The sequence below is a fragment of the Natator depressus genome, chromosome 25, assembly GCF_965152275.1.
Source record: "Natator depressus isolate rNatDep1 chromosome 25, rNatDep2.hap1, whole genome shotgun sequence".
Taxonomy (NCBI): domain Eukaryota; kingdom Metazoa; phylum Chordata; order Testudines; family Cheloniidae; genus Natator; species Natator depressus.
In genome coordinates, this window is record NC_134258.1 from 7,162,765 (window position 1) to 7,174,372 (window position 11,608).

Consider the following 11,608-nt stretch of genomic DNA (forward strand, 5'->3'; position numbering starts at 1 on the left):
AGCAGGGGGAAATCAGAGGAGACAAGTGGCTCCCACAAAAATTAATACTCAAGTTATTGTAGCCCAAAAATCCTGGGGAAGGGTGACTACGTTGGGGGGGGGGAGAAGCTTTTGGCCACTGGACAAACTCACGTCTTATGACCACTTGCACAGCTGCAGCATCACAACCTTTGGCTTCTCCCTAGCTAATCTGGCTAGCCGTTAATGCTACTCTGTGCTCATTGCTGTAATACTTCAGCACCTTACCTGCTCTCGAAGGAAACCCAAGAAGGAGTCCCTTTCTCTCTCTCCTTCCCATGTATTTCTTTTGTCCTTCCGTGTTGACGGGCAAGCCGCACCAATGAGCCTGGATCCAGTGGGGCTGGTATGATGGCCCAGCCCCCATCGAAATCAGCAGGAACCTGGGGAAAACGTGGCTTGCCCAGCAGGTGTTCGTAGCACAGCCGCTGCCCACCTTGGGAGAGATGGAGGTGGAAGGGTCGATGGGTTTGTCCTGGAGGCAGTGGGCCCTTGACAAGGAAGTAACATCTGATGGCAGAACTTGGAAGGGTCATCACTTTTGTACCGCCTGCCACAGGCCACTCCCCTTTTCTCCTTTGGCCGGGAGCCTAACCCTGCTGCTATTCCTCTTCACCTTCAGATCCCCACTGCTGCATCCTTCGCTCCTGCCCTTAGGTCCAAATTTGCCCCCCTTATAACACAGTAATTTCCCCTAACTCAAAAGCCGCTCCAGTTTCTACAAACTAGAGAACCCCCTGGGTCCCCAACTCCAGTGCAGCGAGGGCCACATGCTCGTGGAATGATTGGCTCATAGGCCTCACCCCTTCCAGCCTCCTTCGCCACCAGGCACAGCATCCCTCTGGCGATGACAGCAATTGCCTTCAGGACAAAGTAATATTAGGAGAGTGTTTGTGTGTTTAATGGGAGAAGGATTTCACCAGCCCACATCTCGAGCTGGTGTAGCCCCAGTCTCACCAGATCAGGGTCTGGCCCCCTGGGCCTGCTTTTCTATCTGCCCCGCTGCTTGGGTCAATACTCCCGTGTCAGACCCCTCCAGCCAGGTCAGCAGGAGCCTTGTACACCCCCACTGCACAGGTGTGAGTGACTGATACGTGGGCCCTGGCAGGCACCAATCCGGCTCACTGCCTGCTTTCACTCTTCATTTCATCTCCCATTCCCAGCTGTTCTGTTCCTCTCTCCCCTGCTGCCCCACCATCTCGTCCTCCTCTCCCCCTTCACATGGTCCCCTCCCTATGCAGGGCCTCTTTGCTGGCATCTCCTTCCTACCTTTATAACAGCATGGGTGCCCCTTTAGTTGGTACACTACAGAGTTTTAGGTGGGGGGCAGGGGGTGTCAGGGCCTGAGAAGGGGGTCAAGTCAAGCGGCTCATCAGGCTGATGTGGTTTAGGGCACCTCAGTTTCCATAGCCACAATACATAAAGGGAGTGGAGTGGCCAGCATCACATCTACCCACCTTTGAGGTCCCTACCCATATGGGTCAGGTACCATTTTTGCAGCGGGGGGGAACTGGAGGTGGCCTTTCACTGAGATCAAGCAAGACATGAACCCACGACCACTACAAGTGTAGTCTAGCCCCTTAACCCCCCTGTATCTCAAAGCTGAGAGAGGGGTGGGGGAAGGGAATCAGCTACAGTCCTTGGCACTCTTCCCTGCAGCTCTGCCTGATTGCTGTGTAAATGTAAAAGAATCAGGCCAGGTGACAAACAGCTTGAAACTGTATTAACTCCTTAATCTAGATCCTCTTGGTGGCTCCTCCTGCTCAGCTGCAGAGGGATCCAGCCAGAGCTATTGTAACGCATGCTTACATGGCGTGGTTCTCTGTCTCCTTCTGTAGCTCACAAAAGCTTATGCTCAAATAAATTGGTTAGTCTCTAAAGTGCCACAAGTCCTCCTTTTCCTTTTGCGGATACAGACTAACACGGCTGCTCCTCTGAAACCTGTCTAAAAATTGAGATTTTTTTAGTCTGCTACAGCCTTCAACTGTGGCACGTGGGTTCTTGATCTGAGGGACAGCAGAGGCTCCTGCTTTTCGATCAAGTCTGAATTGCCACCCCCTGCAGATGATGAGCAATCGACAATCCAGGGGTGTCACCTGTAAAATGAGTATAATGACACTGTGTAAAGCACTTCTAGAGCTGCGGCTGAAAAGTGCTTTATATAAGAGCTAGGATTTATTGTCTCAATGTAGACATAGAGCAAAGATCTAGGTTTCATAAAACAAGGTCCCATTAATAAAGAAATGCCTGGCTCCCAGCTGGCTCATCCCCTTCCCCTGGAATCTTCACTTGCCAAAGCAGCCTTGTATGGTCCTGATGCATCCCCAGTGGAGCTGCTGGAAGATATGCCCCATAGTTCTGCTCTGCTTCCTAATCTGCATTTGTTTTAAGGTCCTTTCAACGGTGCTTTTAAGAGTACTCTCCTGTTCTTTTGTCGAGGACAATGCTCTTTTGCCCACTTCCCCTCCCTCTTTCAGCACCCATCATCCCAGCCTGGCTTTAGTGCTCAGCCATTTGGGATTCCTTAGAATATGTCTACACTACATCTGATGAAGTGAGCTGTAGCTCACAAAAGCTTATGCTCAGATAAATTGGTTAGTTTCTAAGGTGCCACAAGTCCTCCTTTTCTTTTTGCGAATACAGACTAACACGGCTGCTCCTCTGAAACCTACAGAAGCACAGTAACTCCTGCCCTTGAGAGGCAGTAGTTAGGCTGGGGGAAGAATTCTTCCATTAACCTAATGTGGTGTCTATACCAGAGCGTATGTCGGCTTAACTATGTCTTTCATGGGTGTGAATTTTTCACACCCCTGAATGACATAGGTAGGTCAGCCTAAGTTTTAGGTGTAGACCAGTCCTTACACTGGGTTTACTATAAAGTTGAATTTTGGCCTTGTCTATACTAGAAAAATTGCACTGATGTAACTAAATTGATTTAGAATCAGGCTAGTTAAATGATACAAGCTCCTACTGAAGAGGCACTTTAAACTTTGCTTCCATAGATTTAGCTTACATTGGTAATTCACCAACAGAATTAACATGAATTTAAGGGCTGGGCTATTCAGGATCGTGAACCAAAATAACTATATAGGTAATTCCCATTGGCAGCTGTTTCAGTGCAAGTCTGTGTGTGGACACTTATTTCGGAATAAGAAAGCCATATTTTGGTATTACTAACACCATTTTTTTATTGATTTAGTTATTCTGATTCCAGTTTCCATGTCGGCAAGCCCTAAGATCAAATTTAACACTATCCAAAAACCAGTCACCACAAATGATCTGACATAAATGGCTGTCTCTGAATTACGATGGCTTTCTGATCACACAGCCTCAAAATAGGAACATAAGAACTGTCAGATCAGATCAAATCAGTGGTGCATATAGTCCTGTATCCTGTCTCTGACAATGGCCAGTACCGGATGTTTTAGAAGAAGGTGTAAGAAACCCTGAAGTAGGTAATTATAGAAGGACCACAGGAAAATCTCTTCTTAACCCCCATTAATTAGAGGCTGGTTTATGTCCTGAAGCAGGAGAGTTAATAACCCTCCTACTTTTCTCCCCTAGCATAATGCTGGATGTTCTCATTACCCATCTAAATATCTTTTGTTAACTCTTCTAAGCTCTTGGCTTCAAGCACACTTGTGGCAGGGAGTTCCACAGGTTAATTATATGTTGCATAAAAAAGTATTTCATTTTATTAGTTTAGATTTGCTGTCTTTTCATTTCCTGGAATGCCCCCTTGTTCTTGTCTCATGAGTCAGCATGGACAGAAGTTCTCAATCAGTATTTTTCCATGCCGGCCATTACTTTGCATAGCCTGTCCTCTTCATTTCCTAGCTATAGAAAACAGCCTCAGTCTTTCCAATTTCTCTTTATAGGGAAGCAATCATCTCCTATTTCTGAACCCACCCATCTTCTTCCATATCTTTTTTTGGGAACTGGTGACCGGAACTGGATTACGTTTCAAGGGAAAGAATGACAACATTCAAATCCAGAGCAAAGCTTATTTTTAAGGAGCACCCTCCCAGAATGTTTCATTCCTGGGACAAAACTCTCATTTGTATCACCAGGTCTGCTCCTTTCTTTATCTGATCAAATGCTTCTCAGTAGCTGCTTACTGGGGAAAGATGGTGAGACATTAAACAAGGGATGTCTCTTAAAATACAGGATGAAGGTTCACCTCATAGGTGATCCCATAACCAAAACCTTTATATAGGGATACGCTATTAATTATTATTATTATTATTTATTTATATTGTGGTAGATCCTATGAGCCCTAGTCTTAGACCAGGACTCCATTGTGCTAGGTGCTGCACAAACAACATGATGGTCCCTGCCACAAAGAGCTTACAATCAGTGTTGCCAACTCTTGCAACTTAATTGCAAGTCTCACAATATTTGGCATTTTTCCAAAAAGCCCCAGTTCCTGGAGGCATGTGATTAGGTGAGAATCTCAGCTTTCACTAAAATGTATATATATATATTTCTATATATATATATATATATATCACTGGGTTCCTCTGATGGTTGCAAAGAAAAGCTTGAAAATATGACCTGGGTGCACCCTAATGACTCAAGAAAGCAAAAAGCAAATAAAGAAAACCCAAAATTGATTAGCTAAATTGATTGGACCCTAACTCATGCTATTATAATGCTTGGGGTTGGCAAAACACACAGCTACATAGACTTTAAGGCCTAGTTTGCTGGTCCTTCTGGGTCAGTATCCTCCCTTCCTTTACTATCAGAGACACTGAAGACCAGATCTCAGCTGGTGTGAGTGGGCCTAGTTCCATTGAGTTAAGAGACAGCTGAGATTCTAGCCCTGAGCTCTTTGCAATGAAAGCCTTTCCTAGGCTCCATTGTAACTGCAGAGACATGCTGGGACCAGTAAGGGGAGCCATTTCCAAGCAATGTAAAGGGACATTACCTTGCAGTAAAACTCCATTCAATCTTCTCCTCGATAGAAGGACAGAGCCTGGGATCAAAGACACTGGTGTTCCTGGAATAGATCCTGCCAAAAAGGCAGGAGGGATGCAAGATGTTGGAAGGGGTCAAGAATTTCAAAGGCAGCTTGGTGCCTTGGGCTCCTTACAGAAGTTAATGCCCTTATGAAAAGAGAACTCAGAGAGCTGGTGTAGTCAGTGATTTCTTAGGGTATGTGTACACTTCTACATCGATGGTAGGGGGTTTTCCATTGATGTAGTTAATCCATCTCTCAGTATTTAACCACACAGGGACACTCGGGAAAATTAATTAAAATTAACTAAAACTGTGAATTTACAGTGTGTTAGCTGAATACCATTAAATGCCTGTGTAGACACTCTCACCAGGTCTACACTGCAGACTTATATCAGTATAACCACATCGCTCAGGGGTGTGAAAGATCCACACCCCTGAGCGATGTAGTTACACCAACCAACCCCCCGGTGTAGACAGCGCTAGTTTAGTTTAAATTCACTTCCAAAGTGAATTAATTTGGTTTAGTTTCATTCACTCTGGAAGTCAATTCACTTTGGAATTCAGTGTAGGTTCTGGCTCAGGCTGCAACCCAAGCTCAGGGGCCCTCCTGTCTCACAGGATCTAGAGCCTGGGCTCCAGCCCAAGCCTGAATGTTGACACCGCAATGAAACAGCCCCTTAGCCCAAACCCAAGTCAGCTGGCACTGGTCAGCCACATGTTCTTAATTGCAGTGTAGACGTACTTTTGAGCTGGACTCTGCACAGGTGGAAGCAGGCAAAGCTCACATGAAGTCAGTGTAGCTTCGCGCATCGTGGGATGATTTTAGCCCTTAAAATTCAGCCAGTGAAACCTGCAGAATTAAAACCACTGATCTCTAGTTGGTTTAATTATTTAAAGGGTTTTTTAGTCCCGTCCTCCCAGAAGATGGGGGAAAGGGGAACCCATTTGAGGAATGGAGAGTAGTTATAAGAAAAATTAAAGTGAATTCAGTGCTGGTGAAAAGTGCCAGGTAGAGCAATAGATATTCAATAAATTAGACACATTCAGGACCACATTTTCAAAAGGGCTCTCCAGCTCTCCTGGAAATCTGGTTTTTAGTGACAGACTGAGAGCTGCCCAGCACTTTGGAAAACATGATCCATAGATGGCAGGGGCGGTGGAACTAGGGGTGCTGGGGGTGCAGGAGCACCCCCTGGCTTGAAGTGGTTTCCATCATATGCAGGGTTTACAGTTTTGGGCCATGGCCCTTAGCACCCCCACTATACAAACTGTTCCAACACCACAGGATGTGAGGTTCTCTGTTCATGGAAAGTGGCACAGTAAGTTTCCCATTGCTACGGTGCCTTACCCCTGATCTGGAGAGACCAGCTCTGCTGAAGAAAGATGAGTTTGCTCTTCATGGACCATTCTTTCCTTCTTCTATCTATAAAGGCTGCCAACAGTGGGACCAGCAAGTGCCAGCTGGCATGAGGACAGGGGGGTAGTTTTGTCATGTGGACAGCTTGGGTAAGACCACTGACATGACACACACACAGCCTTCAAATGGAGACAGCCTTTGATTGCTACCAACCTGGACTGAATGCAAATGGGTGGCCTAGCAGTGAAAGGAACCTCAGCTGTCATCAGGCCCCTCAGCCCTTTAGACCACGGGTGAAAATAATTTGGTGGCAATCACCCAGTTGCCACCAGGCAACTCTGTGGTGCTTCTCCACCATGGCTAATAGTGAGGGCACAGCAGTGATAGAAACCTGGGTGCTAATTCTGGCTCTGCCACTGTCCTCCTGTGTCAGTTTGGGAAGTCATTTCCCCACTCTTTGCCTGTTCAGACTGTCAGCTCTTCTCAGCAGACCCTAACACAAAAAAAGCCCCAAATTTCGTTATTACTGCGCAATAACAAATAACTATAATAACAATGGCTCTGAGGATGAATCTCGTTGTGCCACCAGACCACTCTATTGATAGTCAGGGTGACATTATAACAGCTTATTGTATTTTACCTGGTGGCTCCCAGACACCCTCTCCCTCAGCTTTGTCCTCACAGGTCACCCGGTGACAGATGGAGCAGGAGGCAAGGCAGAGTGGTAGAAGTCTTGGGGGAGGGAATCTCTCCTGAGTGTGAATGTTCCCTCCCTTCCTTCAAAACCTTAGGTGATTTTCACACCCTGCCCACCACCTAGATTATTCCCAGACAATGCCTGATGGCATGTTTGGGAGATCAGATGCCTGGTTGTTTTCTGGACTCTGCCACTCACTAGCTATGAGAATCTGGGCAAACCACTTAATCTCTCTGTTCTTTAATTTCTCCTCCAGTCAAAGGGGGCATTCACACCTTCCCAGCTTTACAAAGAGCTTTGGGAGTGTCAGCTGAAAGGTGTTATGCAAGTCCAAAATGTTATAAAATTTTTACAATTAAGACCTAAAGCTGCAGGCTCAGGCTAAGTGAAAAACCCCCAGGGATTTGCCCATATGTTTACATGTAATATCTGCAGCTCAGAAGGGAAGACAAATCATTAGCCATTTCAAATCTACGTATAAACTTGGGACTTGATTTTATTGAAGGGTGTCTTTCCACTCTTTGGCTTGTCTATTTAGTCAGCTTTCCAAGGCAGTAATTGTCTTCCACTATGTGCACGTACAGAACTGTGAGGTCTTGATCGTGACTGGGGTTTCCAGGTGCTTCTGAAATATGATTTCTTCCTTCTGAACTAGATGGTTCATATTTTCAACGATAAATAGGACGCTTCCATTCTTCTAGAGAGAGACAGATTTTTCTGCTTGGCAGCCCATATTCGCATCCAGCAGAGCCTCATGGGATACAGAAGTGGAAGTATCCATGAGTAGATATTTTTCCACCAAAATGCTATTTTGGCAGCAACAACAACAAAAACCCGCAGGATTTGGCAACACCAAAACATTTTGCAAATTCATATGGACTTTGCCAAATTGTTTCAGTTGGGGGGGGGGGGGGGACTTTGAAAAAAAGTCTGAAAGAAACGAAGCTTTTTGATTTTTTTAAGTTCAAAACAGCTTTTTGTTTCACAATTTTCATGAATTAAAAAATCATTTAAAAACATGAAAAAATAATCAAAATCAAATGTTTTGTCTGATCCAAAATTATTTTTTTAACTTTTTGATTCACCAAAAAGTTTGAAAAGTTGCATTTTTGGTTTGACCCAAAATTAATTTTTTTTTGTCCAATTTTTTTTGGAATTGCCAGCTGACTGAAAAATCCACTCTTTGCCCAAATTTATCTGTGGTGCCTACTTTGTTGTACGAGGCTTGTACCCAACTACAAATGTCCAATGCTACAGATGACACAGCAGTGTGAGACCCTGTCCAAAGCCATGTCTTTGGTGTGATCACACCAGGTTGGTGCTTTAATTAGGACTTTAATAAACCGGATAATTATTTACTTAATTCGAGCATCTGAATTTAAATCTCTCTTGAGTTGAATGCTCCATGGATTTAAGACACAGGATACATCAGACTGTATTAGGTTACTGGTTTAACTGGTATAGTACCTTGCCTACAAGAGTGGCTAATAAAGTGCTGACCTATTGTACAATAATGCTGTATGTAGCTGGAACTGTGGGAAAATTCTCAGAGACCCCTACAGCAATCAAGTGATTGTCAGCCTAGTTTGAGATCTGATAAATTGTAATGTGGCTTGCATAACCACAGATACAATGATGTTGTAAATGAGTTCCAGGCATTCAAGTTATAAAAGCCACACCTTGCACTGAGTGTGATCTGTCTTGTCTCCTTTGCCTCCACTTTTGTCTTTGCATGGTCTGGGGCATGGACCTTTCCCTGGACCACAGATATTTACAGTCCTATAAAAGGAATAATAATGGGCCAAGTTGTGTAAAACAGGCTCGTAAGATGGTGATACGGTTGCTTTTCCCAGCTTTGGAAAGGGCTTCAAGATCTGTTTATTAATTGTTATTATTATTTCTACTAGGGCCATTGTGTGCTAGGTGGCTTCCAGAGGAGAAGGCCTGGTCCCTGCTCCACAGAGCTTATGAATAAAGAGCATTATGTACTGTAAGTGCTAAGTATTATAAAATGCGATGTAACAACACTACAGGGTCATATCACCTGCACATGGGTGCCAGGTTTGTATAATTTTTGGTGGTGCCCAGAACGGATCCAAGTCCCACCCCCCACACCTACCTAATAAGCCGATATATATCCTTATCCCTGTCCACCAGCCCTCCAGCTGGGACCAGGAGCAGGGCCATGTCTCCAGGAGGGGGGACCAGGATAGGGGTAAGGGGGCCGAGCCCCAGGCCGAAGCCGGGACCCTAGGCACAGGGCCAGCAGCAGAGTCCTGGGCATCAGCCGGGACCCCACGTAAAACATGGGGGTGCTGCAGCAGTCCCCGCATCCCTAGTTCCTGCACCTATGAAAATAAGTTTAAGCGGGCCCTTCAAGTTAATGCTCAGTGGACAATTGTGAACAGAGGTATTGGTCACATCAAAATGTATGTAAAATATAGGCCCAAACATTGGTGGAGCCCTGCTCACGTTTCTAAATATTGGTGGAGCACGGGCACCATGGGCCCATATAACTCACCGCCTATGCGTGACCGGCTGCAACTGAGCAGGGGGGCCTTCAGCAGCTGAAAGCAGAAGCTGCTCCTCGTTGAACTAAAGCAGCATGGCCAGAAGGGAGGAATAAATAGCAAACCACTATATGGGACCTATCGGTTTGGGATGTGGGGGGGAAGCAGAAAGAGACACACTGTGATACTCATCAGGGTCAACTCAGGATTTCATGGCCTGGAGCTTTCCTTGCTAATGCAGTCTACATAGCTGGACACACTCTGTCTCTGTTATTTAAGGTTGGGTAGGGGGGAAGCTATTTTTTGGGCAAGGACTGACCAGTGATTCCTTTGGTTTGAATCCAGAGTGCCCCTTTCCCTTCAGGGGGAAAAACTTGTTCAATCCGCCGGCTCATGGAACCTGCTGGGTTCCTTTCGCACAGATCAAAACAAAAAGATAACGTCCCACGCACACAGTCACACCCCTCTGCCTTGGAGGGGTGGAAGAAGAAAACAGACTTTGTTATTCCAGCTTTACACATATCTTGACTGTGTGCAATGCTTAGATACTGCAGTGAGAGCTGATGCATAGAAACCTAAGAGAGGCAGTCAGCAAAGAGGCAGTGTGGTCTAGTGGCCAGAGTACTGGAGTGGGGTCAGAGACCTAGGGTTTATTCTTAGCTCTACTAGGCACCTGCTTTGATCCGACTTTCATCCTGCCTCTGTTTCCCTCTCCCACCCTGTCTATATAAAGCAAAAGTTTTTCTCAACAGGAACTGTTTGGACAGTGTCTAACACAATGGAACCCCAATCCCAGTTAAGGCTTAAAGGTGCTACATTATAAATAATCACAAGCAATGGCTCAGAAGAAGAATACCACTGTGCAGAGAGAACATCTCCTGACAAGTAGGGCTGATGTTACCACAGCTTGTTGTTGTCTTTGACACGTTGGCTCCAGACACCCTCGTCTCCTCCAACTTTGCCCACCTACTTGCCATGTTAGGCAGCAAGGCGTAGAATGGCGGTAGTCACGGGGAGAGAATCTCTCCTGAGCCCTATGTGTGACGTGCCCTCCCGTCATTCAAAATCGTAGGTAATTTCTGCATCAAGCCCATAACTTTCGTTCAAGCCATAGCATGTCATTTAGCAAGACATCCAGTCTTGACTTAAAGACTTCAAATGACGGAGAGTCTACCACATCCCTCAGAAGTTGGTCCGGTGGTTAATCACTCACTGTTAAAAATTTTGCATCCGATTTCTCTTTGGAATTTGTGGTGCAGCTTTTGCTGTGTGTAGATGCTGAAAGGGAACTATACCGTATGCACCAGATCTTCCAAAACAGCTTCACTCCCATTAGGCACCAAAATAAGTGGCCCGATTTTCTAGCCAGCTCAGCATGTTTGGTGACAATTTGTCTACAAGTATCACAATGGGAGCAGCTTGGAAAATCTGGCCCCACTTGTCTTGGGAAATGCAAGAAAGGATGTGGAACGGGATGAGAACCCTAACCCTAGCTCCAAGTCTGATACCCATAGGAACTCTAACCCAGCGCAGGGAGCCCGACCCATAGAAACCCTAACCCTAGCCCCAAGTCCCGTACTCATAGGAACCATAACCCTAGGGCGGGAAGCCATACCCATAGGAGTATTATATGACAGCATGTCTCCCTAATCAGGTAACCTCAAGCTGTGATAATCCAGAGATAGTCTACCCACATGTTTCAGACTGGAGAAACAATTCCCTTGACAGAGGTGCTCTATTAATAGAAACAATAAGGCAACTGTATGTGAAAAGCCGGCTTTATACCGCCAGTCCTTGGAGGGACAGTGTCTGAATTTAGATCTTCAGAGGGAGGTTTTGCCTTCTGATCTTGAGTCTTTGGAAGAGGGACACATACCCTTCTATAGAATGTGGTGCTGTCTAAGGAGGGGGGTAAGCTTGGATCTTTGGAAGAAAGGGTTTGGCTTCCTCTGGGGAGTGTGAAATATCATCCTGCATCTCCTGCCAATCAATGGTAAGAAGTTGGGCTGGGAACAGGCAAAGACACGGCCCCCGACAAGTTGTTCTCTTTTATTCTAGGATTAAGTG